Below are 26605 nucleotides of genomic sequence, written 5' to 3'. Positions count from 1 at the left end.
TGTAACTTTTTAAATGTAACTTTTAAAAATGTACAAATGTGTGCATAATATAAATGATAAAACAAACTTGCAATTAATGTCTTATAAGGGCATAAAAAGATCCAACTGGATTGACACCTTTTAAAATATAGTTTATTCCTAGCAATAGTTAAACAGTTCATTTTGTAGCTTAACATAAAGGCTTAAAGAAAATGAAACATATGAAGGAATCTTATTACTCTGCACTATGCAGTTTGTCATTTCACTTAAGTAAAGATTCCTGTGAGATTTTTAAATTAATGATTATTTACAAAAGACTTTTGAGTGTTGCTTTTACTTTTATGTGGTTTCAAGGTGGGGAGACAGATTAAAGATGTTAAGTAAAATATTCCATAAATACTATATCTACCAAAAATAAGAGAATTAAAGCATTTGTGGAACTTTACTCATAGAAGATACTTGGTAAATATAGTTTATTACTCTAAACTAATTAATATAATTCCCCACCTGAAACAATAAATGTAGCATGCAATATATTGTTCCCTGTTTAAGGACAGATACTGCTGCTTATTGATATTTGCATTGCTCGTACTACCCAATAAGTGATGATGGTTGAATGAATCAATTAATGAATGAGCATGAGAGAAAACCCATAAGAACTAACCTCCCATTCTAATCCCTAGGCCCTCCCTGTTTCTCTTACTGAATGCCTTTGCAGATTATTGATACTTTGCATGAGCAATAAGGAAAAAGGAAGCAATCCAGATGGGAGCGTAGCTGTGGTCAGATGTCTCTGAAATGAACAAAGTATTTGCAGATGTTTCAACAAGTGGAGGGGTTGGGCTGAGTCTAGGTCACAGGAAACAACTTCCACACCTTGGGGCTACTAAAGTAAAGGTATCATCACTTACCAGCACAGGATTCTGTTGGAAACTTGAAAAGGCACTCAGGGTTGGAATGCTACATGAATCCAGACTTGTCTCAGGAATGCCACAAGTGATCAGAACTAAGTATAGAAATTAATGTGGTTTGTAAAAATAGCAATAAGGATCATGGTTATCTGGGCATCAAATCCTTTAATCACTTTAGACAGAACTAATGAAACTAGAAGAAACCATCATTGATTGTGAGAGTCTCCTTCTAAATTAGTTGGCCTTTGGCTTTTGGAGAGCAAAGTTCAAATTCCAGTTCCTGTCTGACAGGAAAATAAGTCAGACACAAAGTAGATAGTCTTTTAGACTTCAAACTGAAACAGCAGGGCATAAAGGAGATCTGAGTCTTGAAGAACCTTTGCTTTCAGAGTTGCTGAGTTCAGTATTGCTAATGCAGTATTTTTCATTGCGCCTTTTGAGGCTGTTCGTTTTAGATTTATATTTGCCTTTGTTGGTAAATATGTTCAAATATAAATAAAATTTTATATTTCCTAATGAAAAAAATTCTAAATTCTACTCTTTTGTGCATGCCCTGTTCTGAAGCATGTTAACTTTCTAGCTGCATGGTGAATAATAGGGCCCATGTTTATAGATCCCAATTGTAAAGATAATAAGACACAAAGGCATCTTAAAAAGTGATCTGGCCAGCTTCTCGCTCTCGCCTGTCTGCCCGCTCGCTCCCTTGCTTGCTCGCGCTTTCCCTCGCCCTCTCCTCGAGGATCGAGGATCAAGGGGACTCTGACCACAGCCTGTGACTGGGAAGGGAGACAGAGGTGGCGGTGGCTCAGGGGAAACAAGGCTGCAGTGGTGGTAATAGGAAGACGTCAGGCAAGGATGAGCAGCGGGAGCAAACTATCGCTGAGGACCTGGTCGTGACCAAGTATAAGATGGGGGGGCGACATCGCCAACAGGGGTACTTCGGTCCTTAGTGGAAGCATCTAGCTCAGGTGTGTCAGTACTGAGCCTGTGTGAGAAAGGCGATGCCATGATTATGGAAGAAACAGGGAAAATCTTCAAGAAAGAAAAGGAAATGAAGAAAGGTATTGCTTTTCCCACCAGCTTTTCAGTAAATAACTGTGTATGTCACTTCTCCCCTTTGAAGAGCGACCAGGATTATATTCTCAAGAAAGGTGACTTGGTAAAAATTGACCTTGGGGTCCATGTGGATGGCTTCATCGCTAATGTAGCTCATACTTTTGTGGTTGATGTAGTTCAGGGGACCCAAGTAACAGGGAGGAAAGTAGATGTTATTAAGGCAGCTCACCTTTGTGCTGAAGCTGCCCTACACCTGGTCAAACCTGGAAATCAGAACACACAAGTGACACAAGCCTGGAACAAAGTTGCCCACTCATTTAACTGCACGCCAATAGAAGGTATGCTGTCACACCAGTTGAAGCAGCATGTCATCGATGGAGAAAAAACATTATCCAGAATCCCACAGACCAGCAGAAGAAGCACCATGAAAAAGTTGAATTTGACGTACATGAAGTATATGCTGTGGATGTTCTCGTCAGCTTAGGAGAGGGCAAGGCCAAGGATGCAGGACAGAGAACCACTATTTACAAACGAGACCCCTCTAAACAGTATGGACTGAAAATGAAAACTTCACGTGCCTTCTTCAGTGAGGTGGAAAGGCATTTTGATGCCATGCCGTTTAAGAGCATTTGAAGATGAGAAGAAGGCTTGGATGGGTGTGGTGGAGTGCGCCAAACATGAACTGCTGCAACCATTTAATGTTCTCTATGAGAAGGAGGGTGAATTTGTTGCCCAGTTTAAATTTACAGTTCTGCTCATGCCCAGTGGCCCCATGCGGATAACTGGTGGTCCCTTCAAGCCTGACCTCTACAAGTCTGAGATGGAGGTCTAGGATGCAGAGCTAAAGGCCCTCCTCCAGAGTTCTACAAGTCGAAAAACCCAGAAAAAGAAAAAGAAAGGCCTCTAAGACTGCAGAGAATATCGCCAATGGGGAAACATTAGAAGAAAATGAAGCTGGGAACTGAGGTGGGTCCCATCTCCCCAGCTTGCTGCTCCTGCCTCATCCCCTTCCCACCACATCCCAGACTCTGTGAAGCGCAGTTCTTCTTCTCCACCTAGGACTGCCAGCAAAACGGGGGTCTCCCTATCCCCACCTCAGTTCCCCAACCCACTCCCTTCCAACAACAACCAGCTCCAACGGACTCTGGTCTTGGGAGGCGAGGCTTCCCAACCACAGAAGACTACTTTAAATGAAAAAAAGAAATTGAATAATAAAGTCGAGTCAAAAAAAAAAAAGTGATCTGGACTAGACTAGGCAAATTACTAGCTTTGTGCTCTGATATATTACCATTTGAATCCCTTTTCTAATCTCTGATATGGTAACAATTGGAAAATGGATTTGCTTTTTCGATCAATAGGCAAGAAAAGGATTATTTTCTAAAATAATTATCTGAATGTTTGGCAACATTGAATATAAATTTTCCCTAAAAACCCTAAACTTTTGAAGTGAAAAGACCATAGAGCAGCATACCTATGGACATGTTACTCATAGAGACTAGCTTTTTATCTCCCCAAAATGAAAGGTTTTTTTTTTAAGTTTTAAGAAATGAAAGAAAATGCTAACACCATCACTAAAATTGACCAGCATATTTGGGGGATAGCAAAAAAAATAGTTAACTCTAACATTATTGGAGAAGTATGCATATGTTGCTTTTCTACTTGAATTGCCCTTTCTGAATATTGGAATTCAATATACAAAAGTTAAATGTCAATGTTGGCAGTAAATCCTTTTGTCTTTTTTAAAAAACTAGAAAAATCACAGAGGTGTATTAGACTCTCTGAGTTTCTCTAACTATTATAAAATCATATCATTACAGCCATGAAGAAATTTAGATGTCATGAAGATCAAATTCCTCATTTTATAGATGAAGAAACAAATTCAGACAGGATAATTAATTTATTTTTAAAATACTATTATTATTATTGCCAGTACTATGCAAGGCACTAGTATTAGTCTGAGGATTCAGCAGTGAACAGGACAGATGTGGTCTCTTGCCCTGAATCACCACAAAGCTAATGGAGGAGCTGGAACCAGAAATGAGCCTCTAGATTTCAAACTAAAAGATTTCTATTAATCAAGTACTGACTCTATACCAGACCCTAAGTGTTTCACCTACATTAAGTCATATAACCTTCACTAATTTAGAGTAAGGTGGAACATGCCTTCCCACTCCCGATGTCTCCTCCTTTGTGTAGGGAACTCTATTACCATAATAATCCTGGCTCCTCTCTGTTGCCTCATTTACTTTACCCAAGGGGAGAGTGACTTATCTGAGTTAGGAAAGAGTAACAGAGCATGAGTAATCCAGCCCCTTCTCTTCTCTTTTTTTTTGGGTGATAGGGGACTGAGCTGTCTGAAGGGAATGTTTGTTCAGGTTTGCTCTTCCAGGCCCTAAGGAGAACAGGAGCAGAAGGAGTCCTCTTCAGATCTTGTGATTGGGTAGACAAGTCTCCTACTGGGGGTTTAAAATTAGGAAGCCCACTTTCCCACAGGTATCAGTTCTCTCATCAATAAAATCTCAATGTGTGTTTGTGCAAGAGAGAAGCATTTCATAAAAATAAAACTAATCAACTGGGTACTATCATATTTGAACCACCTAAAACCAGCCATATTCTATCCAGTATGTATGCGTGTGCCTCACATTCTGACCTCATCTGTCACAGCACCCAAGAAATGATGTCTTAAAATGATATTAATATAACCTTCTAAACTGCTTTGGTGCAATTTCCACAATTTCTAAAACTGCAAAGGTCAGCTGTCAGGCTTCCTGGGGGATGAAGTAGTGAAGTGAAAAGAACATGAGATTTATAGAATCAAACCTAGATTTGACTCTACTCTGAATACATCTGTATAATTTTGAACCTCTGTTTTTACCGCTAAATAACAACATGGATTGCCTCACTGAGCCAACATGGTTAAGGCCCAAAGAAGATAATAGATGTGTGAGTGCCTTATAAACTATAAAGAATTTTGAAAATGTTAGCTGTTTTACAGGTTTAAAGGGCAATCCTGTAATAATAGTTCTCATATTTACTATAGATTTTAAGCTTCACTTTATACACAGATGGTTGAAGAGTTAGGCAGTTGATTGTTGCCTTGATGGTTATTTAAACCGTCATTTAAACCATTATTTAAAGGCTGAGAATCACTTTACCAATGGAGTTCTCCCCCCTTCCAACCTGTGTTACTTAATAAAAGCTCCCCTTCCATTGCTGTCTACATTTCTACCATTAGTCTTTTGCATTAAGCAGCCTATTTCCCAGTGACCTCCTTTGAGTTCTGAGCAGGTTTGTAAAATATTTTCCTACTAGGAAGAAGCAGCAGTACACTTTAGAATTGGAGTAGAGTTGGGGGAAGACACAAAGAAAAGTTGGCAGCAGGTAAAGGGCACAGAAAAGTCTGGGCTATGGGTCTCAACCAAAAGTACTGATAAGGTAATGGAGGAAGGATTAGAAGGTATCCAGGAGCAAGAGAACATCTTTTCAAAGTGGCACCTTTTTCATAAATTGTTTTAAGTCTTGCTCCCCCTGATGAATCTGCAATATTTCAACCTGAGAGTCAGGAGAAATGGATTCCAGTCCTGCCTTTGACCATCCAGCTGTGTGACCTTGGGTATGTAACTTGGCCTCTCTGAGTCTCAGTTTCCTTATCTATAAAATGAAATCTTTGGACAAATGTTTTCTAAAGCCATTTCAGCCACAAATATTCTATATTTCTAGCAAAGATCCCATGATCTTTCATTCCCCTTTTAACATTTAAGTCTTATCTTCCCCTAGGGGAGAAAAATTTTCTTAGAAATGTCTGAAGAAGTAGTAGGAGGAGGAGGAGGAGGAGGAAGTGGGAGAGGAGGAGGAAGTGGAAGAGGAGGAGGAGGAGTAGTGTGCACACGTGTGTGTAGACAACAATGGTTATGACAAAGTTGTAACAGAACATCATAGGCCAGAGAGAAGCATTTCATAAAAGTAAACAAGCAATTGTACACTGTCATATTTGAACCATTTCTGCTTAGAAGTAAAAAACTCTCCCCAGAAGTTTTCCCAATTATAGTTGTATTTTGACATGTTCTCAGTTCAGTTAAAATACTGTTGAATCCTCCAAATCATACTTGAATTATGACAGAATACATACCAACATTTAAAGCAGGCCACCACCCTAAAAGCATACAGGCTTCTTGACAATTGCTTTAAATCATAAGGAAACATGAATAAAATATGTGCTGTTGCACATATTTTAATCCTCAAATCAATACATTTTTCTCCTTAGTGTGGAGGACTGATTCTCTGTGTTGTGCATAGCAATAATTCTGTTCACTGCATAAGTAGGTTTAAACAACAGAAATAACAGAAAGAGGTCAACCATATATTTTGGAGTTCTTGGAGAGGAATTTTTTTTAATAAACACCAAAGCTACTAGAAAGCTTATGAGAGCATGCAAAAGACATGGGTATGCCTTTGGTTCTAACAGATTTCCATGATAATACTGAATCAGTGGACCTCCTCTCCAAATGTTTTATTCTTAATACCTTTTTTCAGTTAATATATCTTGAAGGTCATTCCATTTAGTACAATTATTGTTTACATTTTTATAGATGTACCATAATTTAATCAGTTCCCTGTTGATCAAAATTTAGGGATTTTTTTGGCCAACATTTTGTTAGCAAAACATTACTGCAATGAATAATTTTGACATACATCATTTTACGAGTGTGCAATTATATCTGGAGGATAAATTTCTAGACTTGGAGTTACCTGGTCAAGGGTGTATACATTTGTAGTTTTGGCAGACATAGCTGGAGATTTGTGTATTGCCTCTTTCCCTCCCCACTCCCTAGCAGTTGAGAATTGTTGCAGTATAATGACAGGTATTACTGAAAATGGGAGAGTATGTTCCACATGTGAATCATGTGGAGGCAGAAAAAATAGAATCACTGGCCCCCCAATGTCTTTTAGTCAGTATTTTTTATTCATCAAAGAGAGAATCTGCTTGACCAGACTCATCATGTCAAGCCCATCCTCCTCAGGGTCTCCCAAAGTCACTAGCCCAGGCTTATTACCAACTTTGGTTATTACCACCTCAACTGAAGTCCAGTCTGGTGGCTCAGGGTCACCATGAGCCTAGAGCTGCCTCTCTAACAGGGGCTGTTGACTGAACAGGGTCTTATTGGAAGGAGCCTTGGACAGTCAGACACTTGGATTATCGTATCTATAAGGGCAAATATAATCCCAGTTTTCCCAGGACAGTCCCCATTATGTGTGTGGCCTGATTACTAATAGTGCTCCCTTTCATACTCGTAAGTTTCCAGTTTGGACTATAATTTGCTAATATTGCATAAGGTGAGTCAGTTCACACTGTGTTGTAAGGAGCCCTGGAGGTTTGTAAAGGTGCCTAGGGAGAGACATTTAGAGGGGAAAAAGAAGCCAAGCAGGTGGGATTTGGGACACATTGTTACTGTCTAATGTGACTAAGAGAAGTTTAAGCTTATAATAAATGAACAGATTTCCACCTATTAGGAATTAGATGGTTCTTAAACCTTTTAAGTCAGATGTACTTGTTTTCTCTCTACTGATTATACACAACACACACACACACACACACACACATTCACACACACTCTATTGGGCATTGTTTTCCTACCAAAATAGAGAATTGAAAATCTATTGAGGTAGTAATCCCTTGACCTCAGCAGATATAATATCCACACTTACCACATATTTGACAATTTAGATGGGGCTAGATCTTGAACTAATGGACCACTCATGGCTTTTAGCAAGAGCTTCCCTGGCAGCACTTTCACCTTATACAGTCAGACTGGAGTCTGGTCTAGGTGAGAGAATGGGCAAGAATAACATTTTGAATTCAGTTCAGAGATGCTTTATTTTGATTTATTTACTTCCAAGGCTGCATGTAAGCAGTACAAAGGATAGACATGAGGTAAGGCAGATGCAGCTGTCCATTGCCTCCTTTGTTTTCCAGAGACATCATAAATTTGATGGTCTTGGCAACTGGAGAGAATGAGATGTCTTGGAGGTCAGGGGAGCTCAGAAGTGTGGGCTTACTATCCTTCATACCTCCAGCCACATTAGCAACCAGAAACAACTTATGCTGCCATATGAGGCAAAAAGGTTACCCAGCAAGCTGCTTCATTCAGGCTAATGTTCAGATTCCAGATCTTGAAAATGCTTGCTGTGCCTAGCCTGGGGCAGTCTCTCCTTATCTACACCTGGGCAGCAGGGTGTAGTTTTCCACTTATTTTGCAGGCAGGCCTGCCCTTGGTCTACCACAAACATATTTAGCCTTTAAGTTCTCAAACAAACACTTGGCCTTTTGAATTAACACGGGCTAAAGGACATCTGTGTTGATTCTGATTGTCTTAACTCCTAGTGCCAGGCTTTCCATTTTGCTAATCACTTTGCCTCATCTCTTGCTGATTACTCCTGATTGCAAAAGCCCGGCTCTTCAATTGCTTCCTGATTCTCTTTGTCCTTCAAAACTATTTCTTTTGTGAAATAATTCATCCCTTACACACATGCAACTGTCATCATTTTCTCTTCACTTAAAATGTTTATTCTCTCCACTTTTGTTTCCATCATAGGCATATGCATCCTCTTCAAACAGTCTTCATAACTCTTCAAACAGTCTTAAGCCTTTGTACTTTCTGGACACAATGGAGTTAAGAGTGTTCATAAAGTACCCCGAGATCTATACACAATCATAGCAAACAGGATCAATGACTAAAATGACCACCAACAAATGGTAATGTCATTAGCCTATGCTGAGCAGAACAGATCAAATTTTCTTCTGAAGCATAGTTTTGTGGATACGTATGGAAGTCCATTAGTTTAAGCTTCTTAAAAAGACAGGAGCATCTTTTTTTTCTCCCTGTTTAACCTCTTTGTTCCCTTTCTCAATTTCTCAACTAAAGATGGCTTCAGATCATTTGTAGATTCCAAAGAAACTATTAATGGCTTGGATGACAGGGAAAAAATAAGTAGAATGGAATGAGATTGAAGATGACCTGCTATTTACATGAATGAGGAATTAATATAAATAAAGAAACTTTTGTTTTAAACCACTAAAATATCAGGATCACTTGTTATTGCAGCATAACTTAGCTTGACCTGACTACTAATCCACCCATTAATTCCAGAAAGCAAAGGGAAAACAGCAATAGGGATGTTTGAGAGGAGAAAAAAAGTCAAGGAGATTGTGACAACATGAGAGAGGAGATTTAGCTGCCAATTAGACATCAAGAAAGCCTCCAAAGGACATAATACAGGCTCTGATAGGAAGATTAAGGACCAAAGGATCCAAATGGAACAAACCTGCACAGTAACTTTCCTTCAGGAAATAGGAGGATAGTATTATGGACTAAGTGTTCCCCTCCCCAAATTTATATCTTGAAACCCTACTCCCCAGTGTGACGGTATTAGGAGGTGAGGCCTTTGGGAAGTAAAGATTACATGAGCTTATGATGTAAGAGCACTCGTGATTGGGATTAGTGCCCTTATAAGGGCCATGAGAGAGCATGCTACTCTCTGCTCTTTGCCATGTGAGGATACAATGAGAAGTCAGCAGTCTACAGCCTACAGTGACCTCACCAGAAGTCAACCATGTTAGCACCCTGATCTGGGATTTCCAGCCTCCAAAACTGTAAGGAATAAATTTGTACTGTTCATATGCAAGCTAGTCTATGGTATTTTTGTCAATAGAAGTCCATACAGACCAACACAGGGAGAAAAAGAATGAATTAAAGAAAAAAGCTATCTTATTCTTAGTTGCCTGTAAAGTAGAAATGAAACAGTCTTTTGGGACTAGGACTATGAGAAACTCCCAGCCTTTTCTTTCTTCTGAGCCAAATTTGACCACCTAAGGTATGACTGAAAGCCCCAGATGAAATTCTTAAGATAGATCACACAAATCTCCACGAGGAAGTGCCATTTCGAATGAGGCATGGAGCTTGTAATTCTGGTCAGGCTACTGTCTGGTCCCAATTTCTATAGTTAATGCAACCTGTGTAGAATGCAGGGGTCCCAGCTAGGGAAGCCAAGCCCTCAGATGGTGTACAACACAGGGAAAGGTGCTTTTTAGGGAAGTTTCTTACCTTTTTTATATACTTTATGTCAACTGTGTTTCTGATCTAGTTGATGTTGGAAGCCAGGAATTTTCTCTCTGGAGCTGAGAGACTTTGTATTTAGAGGTGAGATTTCCCCATAGTTTGAGAATTTTGTATTCATTGTTAACATTGTTGCCAATATGGATAACTCCTGCCTGTGACAGGTACAGATTATGAGGTCAGTCACACCGACTTCCTAGGTCTCTAAGATGTATTAGGGCAGTGATTCTGAAAGCGTGGTCCTTGGAGCATCAATATCACCTGAAAATTTGTTCCAGCTGCATCCAACACCTACTCGATGTAAAATTCTGTGAGTAGGGTCCAGCAATCTCAGCTTTAACAAACCCTCCAGGGGATTCTAATGCACACTTAAGTTTGAGAAGCACTGCATTACGGGTATCTGTCTGAACAACAAACATATGTTCTTTCTTAAGGCAAGTCTTAATAGCCCAAGGCCAAGACTGGTATTGTTCCACATCCTCCTCAGTTGGCAGCAGGCCTATCTTCACAGTACATCTCAAAATGGAGGAAGCCATAGAAAGGGCTCAGTTCTTTTTATATTGCCTAATTGAGCACCTTAACCAACTCCTCCTGGGCCAATCCAGCTCCGGCCTAAGTCAGCTTTGGGACCCACAGACAACATAATCTTCATTGCTCTTGTATCTCCCTCCATGTAATTTCCACATAAGACTGTTAAGAGGCCTCTGATGAAATCTACCCTGCGAAGCCACTATTATCTCCATTTTATACACATGGAAACTGAGACATGGAGAATCTAGTAATTTGCCACAGTCACAAAGTTAGTAAGTGATGGAGTTGGGATTTAAATCCAGTAAGTCTAACTTTAGAATCCATTGGGAAATTGTTTGGAACATTCCCAGAAGCACACTTCGAAAATGCTACTGTGAGAAATACTGTCTACATTGAGTTGACAGCAAATGTCAAAAGTACCCTGTAGTGTCAACCTACTGTCATCAGTCATTTTGTTTTCCAAAATGAGGTAGTTGACCCAAACATTAATTAGTGAAGATATAATCTATTTTTTTTTTTTTGAGAAAGAGTCTCACTCTGTCACCCAGGCTGGAGTGCAGTAGCTCAATCTCAGCTCACTACAACCTTCACTTTCTGGGTTCATGTGATACTCCTGCCTTAGCCACCTGAGTAGCTGGGATTACAGGAGGATTGCATCACCATGCCCAGCTAATTTTTGTATTGTTAGTAGAGACAGCGTTTCACCATGTTGGCCAGGCTGGTCTCAAACTCCTGACCTCAAAGAGGTCCCACCTGCCTCGGCCTCCCAAAGTGCTGGGATCACAGGCATGAGCTACTGAACCCAGCATGTCTGATTTAAAGATAGATATTTTATTTTTTTCTTAAACTGTTTTGCTTTTCAAACTTTGCTTCAAACCTAGGGGCAAGATGCCAACCTCCCCTGAAATCCATGCTCTACTGTACACATCTCCCTGGGATATCTAATAGACGTCTCACATTGAACATGTTCAAACAGAATTCCTCATTCTTCACTCCCAACCTGTTCTTCCCCGGTCTTCCCTTCTCAGTAAACACACCATAGTGGTCAAATCAAATCCTAACAGTCTTTTTAAAATTCCTTACTTACCTCTTTCTCCTATATCTACTTCATCAGCAAGTCATGGTGATTCTACTTCCAAAATATATTCTGAATCTATCTGCTTTTTCCCATTTCTACTGCTGTCACCTCGTCTAAGCCACCATTCAGCTCTCAACTGTTCTTCCCATGTTTACTACCTGAAATGGTTTGGCTGTGTCCTCACCCAAATCTCATCTTGAATTGTAGCCCCCATAATCCCAACATGTCATGAGAAGGATGGGTGGGAGGTAATTGAGTAATGGGGGCAGGTTTTTCCCATGCCATTCTCCTGATAGTCAATAAGTCTCACGAGATCTAATAGTTTTATAAAGGGGAGTTCCCCTGCACATGCTCTCTTTCCTGCCACCATGTAAGACGTGCCTTTGCTCCTCCTTCACCTTCTGCCATGATTGTGAGGCCTCCCCAGCTATGTGGAACTGTGAGTCCATTTAACCTCTTTTTCTTTGTAAATTACCCAGTCTCAGGTATGTCTTTATTAGCAGCGTAAGAACAGACTAATACACTATCCTACCTCCTAAAATCCATTTTACACACATATTCTGAGTGAACTTTTGAAAATATACATTGACTTATATCTGTCTCCTCTTTAAACCCTTCAGGAGCCCCCTCTTATTACATTTGGAATAAAACCCAAATGCCTTCCCTGACCCACAATGGCCTCACAGGATCCAGCCCCTGACTATTCCTTGGCCTTACCTCCTCCACACTCACCCTTGCTTACCCCTCTTTAGCCACCTGACCTTCTTCTGTTCTTCAAAGAGGACAAGCTCATTGCTACCTCAGGATAGCAGTACTGCTTCCTCTTCCTGAAAATGTCTTTCTTGGGATTTTGGCTGATTGACCAACATATCACCTTCTGGTTCTCAGAGCAAATGTCATTTCTTAAAAACCTAATCCCTAATCATCCTATTTAAAGTAGTGCATTCCCACCCCACCGTAGTACCCACTTACTGCCTTCATAGTGAATGGGATCAGAGCTGCTTTGACATATTAACCATTTGATCTAAAGGTAATCGAGAGACAGCAGATGCAAAAGGCTCTCTGCCTTTTTTTTTTTTTTCCAGAAAAAATGTCTTCCTGATATTCCTGGTACCAGGAAGAAAAGAACATTCTTGTCACCAGAGATGAGGCGTTGACACTGAGATGAAAGTGCACAAGGAATAAAATTTAAGAATGACCCTTAAATTTTATTAGTTTCATCCATATATTTCCTAGTCATGTTCCCACAGTTTACCACGCCTATGAACCAAAACCCCTTTCCTTTGTCTAGTTTCTTCTCCACAATTTATTGCCCTTTGTTTAAATGGTATATAATCCCTGAGTCCAACTGCTTCTTTGGGATTTTCATGTCTTTCTCGTGAAGCTCCCATACCATGTAACACTATTAACGTCAAATAAAATGTGTATGCTTTTCTTCAGTGAATTCACAGTTTTCAGGTACAGAAACTAAAAGAGTAGAGGAAAATTTTTTCCTCCCCTACAGTTGCACTTATCTATCAGAATTTATATTGCTTAATCTTTTACTTACTCTTTTGTTTAATATCCTCCCCATGAAAATGTAAGCTCAATGAAAGTAAGAGGATTATTTTTCACTACCATATCTATAGGCCCATCATATAGTAAGTCTTCAATAAATAGTTGTTAAATGATTGAATCTGCACAGAGGCGATATGATTTAAGTCCTGAGGAGGCTGAGATACCTGAGAGAGAGAATGTCAGCAGAAGAGCCCCACTAACTGACCACTATTGATATAACATTTTAGGTCCCAAATACAGGCCAAGGTGCCACATTACCTGAGCATCTACTAAATGCAATTGATCTTCTAAATGAATTGATCTTCTTGTTTAAAGAAAAGGAAGACAACTGTGAAGGTTTGAAGGAAGGCAAAGTGAACTACCAGAAAAAGGCACTGTGAATAGCACACAGCAAGAGTCTAAAAGTAGAACAAATATCAAAGAAATAAATTCAAAGAATAAAATCCTGATTTTAAAAAGCAGTTTTATCATAGACTCCTCAGAGAGGAAAGGGGAAGGGGCTAGGGGGCAGAAATTAGATAGTAAGGCACAATATCTGTTCAGCAGTGGATTCAAATGGAAGCTTCCACCAAATAGTATATATGCATCTATTTGTTGGGGAGAAGAATAGTCAAAAGCATATTTTATTACATACAAAGTAAAAGAAAACAAGTGTGAAGCAGTGGCATTGCTAAGTTGACAGTGATAACAGCCCTCTAGTAATAGTGGGTTTACCCAGTTCCATCACAGCCTCTTATAGTCCATGATGGCCTCTTCAAGTTTCATGTGCTACCTGGCATTTCCCATGAAAAGTCTACTGTGGTTGATCTGGTGTGCTGTTACTATGGTAAGAAATTAAAATGAATAGATATTTATAGTTTGTATAGTACCACAGTGATACTTCTCCCCTGCAGTCAATAGTTTATTAGCCAGAAGTGTCTATCAAGTGTTTGTATAGCGATACATCAAAGCAGAAAACCAATTTTTTTTAAAACTTGAACTTTTGAAAATGTAACGTTACTCACACATACTTTTATACAACAGAAGAACTTTTTAAAGTGACCTATAAATATAGAGGCTGTCTTAAATAATCATATAATTTTTTACCATTTATGTCTCATATTTTCCCACTTATGGCTAATATTATAATAAATACATTTTTGTGATTCTTTTTGAGAATTAGTTTTTTAAAAAAGGAATATCATAAGGGAAATTTTAAATGGAAAATTATGCAAACATAAATTTGATGAGAAATACTCACCTTGTCAAAATAGGCCTATGATTTAAAAAAAGAAATGAATTTGAAGAGATTTTTAATTGCATCATCTTTCTGTATAATCCATTTCCACATCATTTGATGGCACTGATGTCAGTTTTTCATCAGTGTAGTGACTGAGACACATTAGAATAAGACAGCCCTGGATTCATATTCCAGCTCTAACATGTCCTTCCTGGGTGGATCACAATCTCTCTGAGCTAAGCTTTTTTCATCTGTAAAATTGGGGTCATAGGATTATTATTGTAAAGATAAAATGAGATAATGTGTATAAAACATCTGGCATAAAGTAATGTGCGGTGCAGTCACAGTAATTATTAAATTCATCAACAAATATTCTGTGCCTTTGTTCTAGGTTCTGGGAATGTGCATCAGGGCTGCCTGTGGGATTATAAAGGTTGTACATGAAGCAAATCCACAGGCCACTGTTTGCAACAGTGCACCCTGGAGCTAGCAGGGCACAATCTAGAGGTCATATTTGTAGCCCTAACAGTGGAAAGTAGAATGGGTAAAGTTTATACTCTAATGAAAAAAATAACATTTGTTATTATGACTTCACACTATCAACACCCTAACATTCAATATAATAATAATTAGTGAATCAGTAAGTACTAATTAAGCACTTACCAAATATTCAATGATGTGCTAGGTGAGGTAGGCAATGTGGAAGTTAGAGGGTGCCTTATTTCTGCAATTAAGTAGTGTAAAAATCTAGTTAGGCAGTCAAGATACATGAAATGGAGACAAAATATATTTAAGTGCTACTTTGCATGATATAATTAGGTATAGGCAGACCTCACTTTTGCACAGGATCATGGAAAAGACTGCAAGCAGAAGCCATGGGAAGTGATCTTAATAATCAGTGGGACATGATTATTCCATATCCCTGACAAATTTTTGAGAAAACATTAAAAACTCTCTTACAGTCATTACAAATGTGTAAAGAAATGAAAAAATAGTAAAAATTAACATTTAATATACTGTAAAACATTAGAAACATTGAGGATCAAAGTATTTTACTTTTCTGTGAAAAACTCATCAAGAGTAGTTTCAATAGTACTTGCCTTCTTCTCATTGTATAACTTACCATATCTTTTCTATGTCTTGGCAAATTATATATACCTTTCTAGGTTTAAATCAGTTTCCAACAATTTATCCTTTGCATTTTTTATGTCATGAAATATCTCCTAGAGTTTCTTTTTCTTTTTATTTTATTTTTTGAGATGGAGTCTCGCTCTGTTACCCAGGCTGGAGTGCAATGCTGCAATCTCGGCTCACTGCAACCTCTGCCTGCCTCAGCCTCCTGAGTAGCTGGGATTACAGGCACCTGCCACCACGCCTGGCTAATTTTTGTATTTTTAGTAGAAATGGGGTTTCACCATGTTGGCCAGGCTGGTCTCGAACTCCTGACCTCAGGTGATCCACCCACCTCAGCCTCCCAAAGTTTTGGGATTACAGGCATGAGCCACCACGCCTGGCCTCCTAGAGTTTGTTTAATGTGAAATATCTTCCTGGAATCACTTCCTCTGGGACATTGTCATCCTTTTCATCACAACCACTTTCTTCACTGATGTTGATGAGTTCCTCTGGCTGCATATCTAGAAGCTCTGAAACCCCGGCAGTGTCAACATTGCCACAGTCAGCATTTTCTTCTATAACTCCATTTACATTGGATTCAAATTTCACTTCCAGCACTTTCACTTTTCATTTCTTTGCTGTACTTCCATCTTTGTTAGTCAGTTCACTTTTTTGATTACCCATTTTTAGAAAATGTTACAGGGGTTAATCACTGGGAGACAAGAAGACAACACAGCTGTACACTTTGCTCTCTGGGGGTAAACTGAATAACAGATGTGCAGTGACCAATCAGACACTATTCTGAAGGAAGTGATGTAATTGGTCATGGATCATGATATATGTCTGTTATTTACTTAGCGGTTTGTCAAGAGCTAGGAGCAAACTTTGTACTTTATATGATTACTTACAGTTAATATACCATGGTAACTGAAACTTGAACTGTGTTAATGGAGGACTAGTATTATTTAATTAAAATGTGGTAACTGAAATTCATGCATATCAGAAACTATGCAAAGAGAGGATTGCCTATACTACATTCTCTTAGTTTTTAGCATATATCAATGGAAAATATGTTCTCTTGATGGAAAGCCATTTTATACATTATAACTGAATGGGTTAAACATGAAAGATTAATCATGGTAATATATCAAAATGAAGTATTAAACATGTACATACATACATAACATAACATACATAAAGCCAATAAATGTCTACTAAATCAAAGTATTAGCACACCTCATAGATAATTGCATGGCACCACAGGCCAAAGTACTATAATGCTTTTTGTGTTTTCTGATATTTTATTCCTTCTTTTTCCTCCTTTATTTTTTGCCTTTTCTTCTACTGAAATTCAGGTCAAATGAAATGCAATACAGTTTACCAAAAATAGCAACACAGTACCTAACTTTCATTAAAGTATTTCTCTATCTCCGTACTACATTTTTACCCTTCTGTCTACCTATCTTCTCATTTACATATATGTGGAGAAAGCATCTGGATACGTTTTTTTTTTTTTTTTAATTTGTTTGTTTGTTTGTTTTTGAGACGGAGTCTCATTCTATCGCCAGGCTGAAGTGCAGTGACGCGATCTCAACTCACTACAACCTCCACCTCCCAGGTTCAAGCAATTCTCCTGCCTCAGCCTCCTGAGTAGCTGGGACTACAAGCACGCGCCACCATGCCCAGCTGATTTTTGTGTTTTTAGAAGAGACAGGGTTTCACCATGTTGGCCAGGATAGTCTCGATCTTCTGACCTCGTGATCCTCCCGCCTCGGCCTCCCAAAGTGCTGGGATTACAGGTGTGAGCCACTGCGACCAGCTGGATAAGTTTTTATACTCTTAATAATATGCGGTGAAAAGTGAGATGATTTTTTTCATGTTCAGATTTGTATTGTTTTAATTCTTGATGATGAGCACTGGTGAACATATTTAATGTTACAAAAACAATACTAGTAATTTTCCCAAACAACAAACACAAAAGTGGAAGCATTTTAAAAACAGTTCAAAGAAATTCCTTTAGAATTTTTCAGAATGGTATAATTTTCTTAGAATTTTTTCAGGGAAGGCACAATGTGGCATTTTGAATGGCAAAATTGGTCCTTGCTCTTTTTCTCTATACTCATTTTACAGTGCTGATTCTTACTATTATTGTTTTGAGACAGGGACTCACTCTGTCATCCAGGCTGGAGTGCACTGGCATGATGTTGGCTCACTGCAGCCTCCACCTCCTGGGCTCAAGGGATCCTTCCACCTCACACTCCCGAGTAACTGGGGCTACAGGAATACACCACCATGCCTGGCTTTTTTTTTTTTTTTTTTTTTTTGTAGAGATGGGGTTTCTCCACATTGCCCAGGCTGGTCTCTAACTCCGGACTTCAAGTCCTGAGATTACAGGCATGAGCCACCACGCCTGGCCTTTGATTCTTATTTTTAAGAGGAACTGACAATAGTCAAGGGTCTTCCTACAAAACAATCAACTATTTTATTCCTTAAATGATCTCCTGCTCTATGCTATGCTAAAACAGTTATTCCTCTACTATTAAAGGTCTTATCAAATTTTATTTTTGTTGAAAGATAAAATTAATGCTTTTCTATGGTTAAAGTAAAGAGCTGTTTGTTTTTTTAAGTCTGGCTGAAGTTTTGTTTAGTTTGATTTGTAAACTCAGAGCCTTCAAGTTCAGGACTATCAGCCTTAGACTGTGTAGGGAGGCTGGAGAATCCAGGAAAAGACTCAAGTTTACATTCAGACATTGAGTAATCATCAATAGCAAGTAAAGATTACAGAGAATCTATTCAACTGAGTGTAAATTTTAAGTGTCTTTAAATTTTGTTTCAAATAACACTTTCTTACAATAAAACATATTAGTGTTTATTACATTGATAATAGCTGTCTGTTTCCAGCAAGCTATTTTTTTCCAGCCCTGAGTTCACAAAGGGGCTTTGTTCTTTTTTCCTTGACTGAAAAGACCAATTTAAAAAATAAAACAGAATAAACACCTAGCGACACTGAACTCTGACCCTTGCTGTGGATCTATTTAGGATTTTTTTTTTTTTTTTTTTTTTTTACTTCTTTCTCTTCCTTTCCATTACCTTCTGGGAGTTAAACCTCTTGTTAGCTTCCATTTTTATTGATACAAAGAGTAGTTCCAAACCTCTCTGCTGCCTTGACCTGTCACCCCCAAGGCCTCTAATTATATATTTCTAATTGCTTGTAATACATATCTTGTGATTCCCTAAAAGTTTACATCTCGATAGTTCTCTCTCATCTTAGTTACTAAGGCCACTTCCTAAAATGGCCTCCCAGCACTGAAACGTGCATGGTTCTCTCAACAGTTTTTTTATTTCATTTGTTTCGACTTACATCCATTCATTCTGTTTAGTGTTCGTGATACTTACTTCCTCCTCTTCATTTCCACCACTCCTGACTGGACTATAATCCTCCCTTATACCTGGGCATCTACAACAGGGTTCACCCAGGGCTCCTGACCCCAACCCATTCTGCACTCAGTAAACAGAAGAGACTCTCATTCACCATTTTCATTCTTGTTCTGCCCACTGAAATCTATAGCATCTCCCAGAAATTGACTATATTCCTCCGGCTTCAATTCAAGGACCTCTATTATCTACTTCCTTTTCTTATCAAATAATGCCACTTTCTTGTTGGAAACCCTCCATTTATAATCAACTTATACTGCTTCCCTGTAGGAAACCTCATTTCATTCCAGACTCCTTACCGAGGCCTAAGAAGTGTCTGCCTGTCTTTCTGACCTCATTTCCTACCACCCTCGCCACAGCTCACTCTGCTGTAGCCATGCTTGGTTCTTCCTGTCCCTTCCTAGCCAGGCCCTGTGTGCTAGCTTCTCTCTTGCCTTGAGAGCTCTTCACATGGGTCATTGCATGACTTCTCTTCTGTTGGGACTCAGTCCAAATGCCATCTCCTCAGCAAGGCCTTCCCTGACAATCCTGTCTAATATTGTACATGTACAGCCACTACTGTCACATTTCTTAGTTGTATTTTATTCATAGTACTTCATATTATTTTTCACTTGCTTATTATCTCTCTGTGCCACTAGAATAAATAGCCTACAAGGGCCTAGAATTTGGCTTTCTTGCCGGCTGCTGTATTCCTAAGACCTAGAACAGTGCCTGACACACAGAACCCAATAAATATTTGTTGAATGAATTATGCTGACATAATTTTTACTCCCCGATTAAGCCAACCAATTCTCTGTGATGTCTTGCATATTTATTTGCCAATCCTTAGACATATGTTTTCTTCATTCTATTTCCCTCTACTGAATTCCATTCACTCTTTCTTTTTGTCAATTTTTGTCATTTTCTTCAAAATCTAGCTCAAAGACCACTTAAAAAAGGCCTTCTCAAATTCTTCCTGCCATGAGCATTATATTACTTCTCCTCCCCACAAGATTTACCCCTATAGTTTTCATTATATTATCTTGTGCTTTAATATATTTTTAACATGTTGCTTTATAACAGTTTTTTTCTTTTTTAGTCATCTAGTTATTTTCTTGTTGAGAGAGGATATAGTTATGTGAAGAAAGCTTTGGACTGGGAGTCCTGGCTAACAATTTCAGACTTTGGACAGACCATTTTCAACATCTGTAAAATCAAGGGGTTAGGCCTTTCATTTGCAGACCAGAGGTTGCAAAATGGCAGGCCACAGATTGTGTTACTGAGCCAAACTTTGGTCTGCCTGCCCGGTGCAGCAAAGCCAAACGCTGACATTGAGATTTGCAGTGAAAGAAAATAAGGCATTTATTGCAGGGTGCCAAGCAGGGAGAATTGGGAAGCTCATGATTAAGACCTGAACTCCTCGATGGCTTGCATGTAGGGGTTTTTTGAGGCAGGGAGGCAGAGGTTTTAAGTAAAGTCATGAATCAACACATAAAGGCTATACTTTGGTTTGACCTAAAAAGGCCGGACATCTCAAAGCAGGGGCCCACTGGTCATAGGTAGATTCAAAGATTTTCTGATTTTTTTCGGTTAAGGAGGTGAAGCTTTGTCTAAAAATTTGGAGCCCGCAGAAAGGAATGTTGAGCCTGTGGATGTGACTTCCAGGCTCCTCAGGAAGAAATTTAGAACAAAGAACAGAGGTCATAGTTCAGTCCTCAGTTCCCCCTTATCTGAAGTCTACATGCCAGCAGACAGCATTTTCAGTTTAATAGTGTCCACATTTCTGAAAAACAACTCAGGGACATATGTTAGGGTGTTATTAGTATCTTTAGTTTCTATAGGGAATCAAACATCTAATGAATAACTTTCTTGGCTGTTGTTTTAAGCTACTGTTACCTTATTGCTTATCAAGTTGCTCATTTACTTTTGTTGTTGTTGTTGTTAAGACAGTCTTGTCTTGTCACCCAGGCTGGAGTGCAGTGGCGCAATCTCAGCTCACTGCAGCTTTCATCTCCCAGGTTCAAGCAATTCTCCTGCCTCAGCCTCCCAAGTAGCTGGGACTACAGGTGCATGCCACCACGCCCAGCTAATTTTTTGTATTTTTAGTAGAGACAGTTTCACCATGTGGGACAGACTGGTCTTGAACTCCTGATCTCAGGTGATCTGCCAGCCTCAGCCTCCCCAAGTGCTGGGATTACAGGTGTGAGCCACTGCGCCAGGGCTAAATTGCTCATTTACTTCTGGAGGCTCGCTAGGTGCTTGGAATTTCTCTTGAAGAAACTCAATATTTTCCTTTATTTCCATGCTTGGAGTGCAGGGTGAGAGGTGCCCAGAAGACTCTTAAGAGGGGTCCTGCCCTGTCTTAGTTGGATAAGGCCCACATATGTGTTTCATTCAGATTTAGTAAAACTCAAATTAGTCACAATGTTTAAAAATTGAGCAATTTTGGAAAGCTTGGAATTATCTACACTCTGAAAAAGATCAGAAGAGACCCACATTTTGGGATGGCAGAAAGCTCATTGAGAAAGAAAGCAGCTGTCCCTTAACATCAGGTGTAGACACCAACATGATATGATGCTCAACTTGTTTGGATATTTCACTTGTTTCTGTTAACTCTGTGTTAACATGTTTTACCTGTCTACTCAAACTTAATTCTCTTCAAGGGCAGTGCCTGGTGCTTCTCCTTTGCTTGTCCAGGTTATAGTGCTGGTCATAAAGCAGGTGCTTAGTACTTGTTTGTTTAACATTAAATTTAGTTATATCCACAAATATGTAATAAAAACCAAATACTACCTAATAAAAATTTATTACAGATGTTTCGTTGGCTTTTTTAAAGAAAGACATCCTATCAAAATGGAATTAAAATACTAATGCAGCATTTATATCATATGGAAATCTAACTCTAGACAGATATCAACCAAATGAAGTTTCATTTAGGCAACAGAAAAGAAATGTAGTCCTTTAGTCTCCTTTCTCTGTAACTCCCATTAATTGTTCATTGTAGTTATGCATGCATATCAAGAGCAGAATGTACTCCAGGGATGGAAAAAATATTGCTATTTGTTCTCCCAAGTAGTGATCATATGTTCAACAGCTGGGACTTACTGAGATCTGCATTTATTTCAATACCAATAACCACCTTTTCTGTATTCCCAGAGAACCACAAAATATTTGGCATGGTTTGGGACCACTATATCTAATTTAAAAAAAACCTCATTTTTCTTTTGCAATGATTCATTAACTTATAAAGAGAACACATTTCACTGAGATAATTTACATGGATTAACAGCAATAGCTAAAAGATTCTACACCCAAGTTGGGCCGTGTCTAGGACACCAAAGTGAATGGAAGTCTTGGGTTCATGACTGAGGGCAGACTTACCACCAGTGTTGTCAAAGCCTATAGTCTGAACACTTTCTTCTCTGTCTTTCCATTTTCTATTATAAAGAGTACTCAGAAATTACCTAAGTATTTCAAAAAAAATTGCATTTCTCAAAAACTCTGTAAAGTAACAAAGGACATAGCTGATACCAGAATAAATCTTTTTTGTGAAGTTTGGATAGCTAAGATTTGAAAAACATTTTAGAAATTTACATTTATTTAGAACATTATATTTTAAAGAATTAAAACACAAGCTGGTTAGAAATTTTAACATTTACAATAAAACAATTTGGACATTTTTAATCTCTAATTTTATTATTATTTCTGCAGGGATTGAAGTGTACTTTTATGCTATCTGTAAAAAAAATGCTTGATAAGTAAATAAACGTTTTAAGTAATAGTTGAAAAACGTTTACTTACCAGAGAAAATAATTTGTTTTCCAACACTTCAGTTTTATTTATAAAACACTCTATTCAAAATGAAGGTATGTTAGTTAGGGTTCCCTAGAGGGACAGAACTAATAGGATATTATAATGGGTAGTCTATTAAGTATTAACTTACACAATCACAGAGTCCCACAATAGGCTTGTCTGCAAGCTTGAGGAGCAAGGGGAGTCAGTCCGAGTCTCATAACTGAAGAACTTGGAGTCCGATGCTTGAGGGCAGGAAACATCCAGCACGGGAGAAAGATGTAGGCTAGAAGGCTAGGCCAGTCTTTCCTTTTCACGTTTTTCTGCCTGCTTTATATTCAGTGGCAGCTGATTAGATTGTGCCCACCAGATTAATGGTGGGTCTGCCTTCCCCAGCCCACTGACTGTTGCCAAATGTTAATCTCCTTTGGCAACACCCTCACAGACACATCTAGGATCAATACTTTGCATCCTTCGATCCAATCAAGTTGACACTCAGTATTAACCATTATAGAAAGCAGGACAAGAACTTCTTAGATATGCTAATCATTTTTATCTATTTACTAAGTCTGGGCCCGAACTGCCAGCACTTGTTAGTCATTTTCTGGTTAGTGTATGTCCTTGAAGCTAATAAAACTGCATTTCCTTTGAATGCAGTTGGTCCAGATCAGTGACTTTTCCCATATGTATTTATTTTTGGGGTTTGGATCATTTTCATCTTCCATTGATTTTCAAACTATTGCAAATTACACAGTTTACATGTTAAAGAGATCAAGTTGTATAGTAGAAGAAATCTTTCTGCAAGCTGTGTGACCTTAACCTTGCTGAGTTTTAGTAACCTTGCTCATTTGTAAAATGGAGATAATAATAGTACCTATTTCCTAGGAATGTAGAGGCGATGAATAGAGATAAGGCAAGCATTCTGCTAGTAAACAAGGTCCACATTATCACCATCATTCCCAATATGTTTTGAAGATTCTATGTAATGAACTATGCGTTTTCTAATTTATACTGAACTATTCTCATTTTGCAGATGAAGAGACAGGTTCAGAGAATTAGGAAGCTTGCTCAAGATCATACATGTTGAAGAACCAGCCTCCTCAGCTGCTTCTGATTGTAAACTAGCTGTGAACAGGGCATCACTCTGTTAAAAAAGCAGTCTTAGAAATTAACCAGCACAAAGATCATCCATGACTAGTGAGTACAGTTCTGAGACTGGTTTTCATATATGCCTGTAGGATCAGTCTCACTATTTTGAGGTTGTACCCCAGGCAAGGAACATGAGTCACTGCCTACCCATCCACTCCTCCACACTCTGTCTCTGTTATGAATTAAGTCCTAAGAATTCTTATCTCATTACTCCCCGTGGGGTTTCAGCAGCAGTCATCTCTGACTTGTATTTTCACCCTGCTAGTTAATTGCTTTCTTAGACTTTTCTATTCTGCTATTCGATGGTAGCTCAGCAAGTAACTTTTCATCATTATAGAATAGGAAACAATTGTTTGGGTTGTGGATTGGTTTACAGATGCTGCACTTTCCAATTCCTACCACACCATGACCCTGTAACCTGCTGGGAAGATGTAGCCCTAAGTGCAAAAGAAGCTCCCCATAAAATGTTATTTTCCTAGGTCCTTTTCCCAACCACATGGAGCAGATAAATGGAAAGAGAGGCATGTTGTTGGTGGTGATGATGGTGGTACAATTTTCCCTCAGTATCCACAGGGAATTGGTTCTAGGAACCACCTCTCCAACACCAAAATCTGCGATGCTCAAGTCCCTTATGTAAAATAATGTAGTGTTTGCATGTAATCTACCCATATACTCCCATATACTTTAAATCATCTCTAGCTTACTTATAATGCCTAATACAATGTAAGTGCTATGTAAGTAGTTGTTATACTGTATTTTTTTACTTGTATTGTTGCATCGTTGTTTTTTATTTTTCAAATATTTTCTATCAGTGGTTGGTTGAAACCATGGATGTGGCACTTGTGGATATGGAAGACTGCCTATAATAGTAACAATTATGGTAGTAGTAATGCTGGTGATGGTGTTGGTAACAGTAGTGGTGAGTAACAGTGGTGTTGGAGAAATTTTTTCCAGTCACGTGGAACCTCGCACCAGTCTACTCTCTGATAATTTGGATTTATCTTATAAATGCTTCATAATTTATGAGGATGCTATGAGATTGTTAAAACTGAGGATTCCCAAGTAAACAGTATCTCAGTTTTCTTCAAGTTGTATATAGGTCTTCATATTTTTTTTCTTTTAAAGTTTAAAACATCTACCATTCGGTCTAAAATAAGCGCTTTTAATTTAAGGCCAGGGAATTCCACACCCTGACCAAGCTTAACTCACAGATCCTGTAAGTGCTTCTGAGGCCAAAGTGTGTTTCAGGATAACACAACTGCCCTGCCTGGTAGCAGAAGGTGTTTTAAGTGTGCCATATGTCTGGCCTCAGAAGAGGCAAGCCATAGCACAGAGTAGGATAAGCCTTTGTTGGGCCTCAGAAAGCACTTACAGGATCTGTGAGTTAAGCTTGGTCAGGGTGTGGAACAGAATTTCCTGGGCTCTTTTAAGGTATGGTCTGGTCTTGTAGTCTATACTCTGAGGCTCTCTGTAGCCTCCTTCCTCTATCAGTGAAATGGAGGAATGCAACTGTGGACCTCTACTCCTCCTTTCTCTCCTAAGGGGCCAGAGACTGCCTAAACCCCACACAAGAAAACTCACAGATCCCTTTGGGAGGCTGAGGCAGGTGGATCACCTGAGGTCAGGAGTTTGAGACCAGCCTGACCACCATGGTGAAACCCCGTCTCTACTAAAAAATACAAAAATTAGCCGGGCATGGTGGCAGGCGCCTGTAATCCCAGCTACTCGGGAGGCTGAGGCAGGAGAATTGCTTGAACCCAGGAGGTGGAGGTTGCAGTGAGTCGAAATCACGCCGTTGCACTCCAGCCTGGGCGACAGAGCAAGACTCCATCTCAAAAAAAAAACAAAAAAACAAAAACAAACAAACAAACAAACAAAAAACACCTCACAGATCCTTTGCTCTAGGTGTGGTTAAAAGAACAAAATTATTATAATTACTAGGCATAACTTTAGTCACTCTGCATCACATCTTCCCCTACATGTGCACCCATGTGCGTGTCTGTTTCCAAGAAAAGGTGACTGTAGGAATAGGAAAAGACTCTGCTGAAATGCTGAATGTTACACTGTTTTCTTGGGCCCGTCTTAATAATCATCTACAAAGCTGCAATTTTGGCAATATGAGCTGGCGGCCTGACCTAACATCATTGTACTTTGGATCACTGAATGTCTCCTCACATGCCAAAACCTGCTGCACTTTCTTCCTACTTTGTTGCGGCCTTCATCAACCTTGTCCACCCCTTTCAGTCACCTGAGTCTCTACATGTACTGTTCAGTATGGCAGCCATGAGCCAATGTGGCCACCAAGTATGAAGAAGGGAGCCTTCTGAATTGAGTGTAAAATATACACTGGCATTCCAAGACTTAGCATGAAAAAAACAATGTAAAATAATAATCTTTGATATTGCTTGCAGGTTGAAATGATAATATTTTGGATATAGTGATTTAAATAAAATATATTATTAAAATTAGTTTTACCTGTTTCTTTTTACTTTTTAAAGTGTGACTACTAGAAAGTTTAAAATTGCAAATGTGGCTTGCATTTGGAACTCACATTATATTTCTATTCCGTACTGCTAGTCTAAATAGTTTGCAGTCCTTTGCACTGTTGTGATCTGTTTAAGAAAAATCATCCTTGGACAATACTGTCCAAAAGTTTTTAATTTTTTAATATAAATATCAAATAGTTTTAAAT

General features: G+C 38.8%; 1 long non-coding RNA gene and 1 pseudogene across 1 annotated transcript in view; both read left to right on the top strand.

The window, feature by feature from the left end:
• LOC134732912 (uncharacterized) overlaps positions 1-26605 on the top strand; it is a 70187-nt gene that overhangs the window by 4615 nt on the left and 38967 nt on the right. The gene's annotated exons all lie outside the window — the stretch shown is intronic.
• Positions 1686-3468, top strand: LOC134732907 (proliferation-associated protein 2G4-like; annotated as a pseudogene).

Source organism: Symphalangus syndactylus, chromosome 17 (assembly GCF_028878055.3).
Source record: "Symphalangus syndactylus isolate Jambi chromosome 17, NHGRI_mSymSyn1-v2.1_pri, whole genome shotgun sequence".
NCBI classification, from domain to species: Eukaryota; Metazoa; Chordata; class Mammalia; order Primates; family Hylobatidae; genus Symphalangus; species Symphalangus syndactylus.
This window is presented reverse-complemented; position numbering and strand designations above follow the sequence as displayed.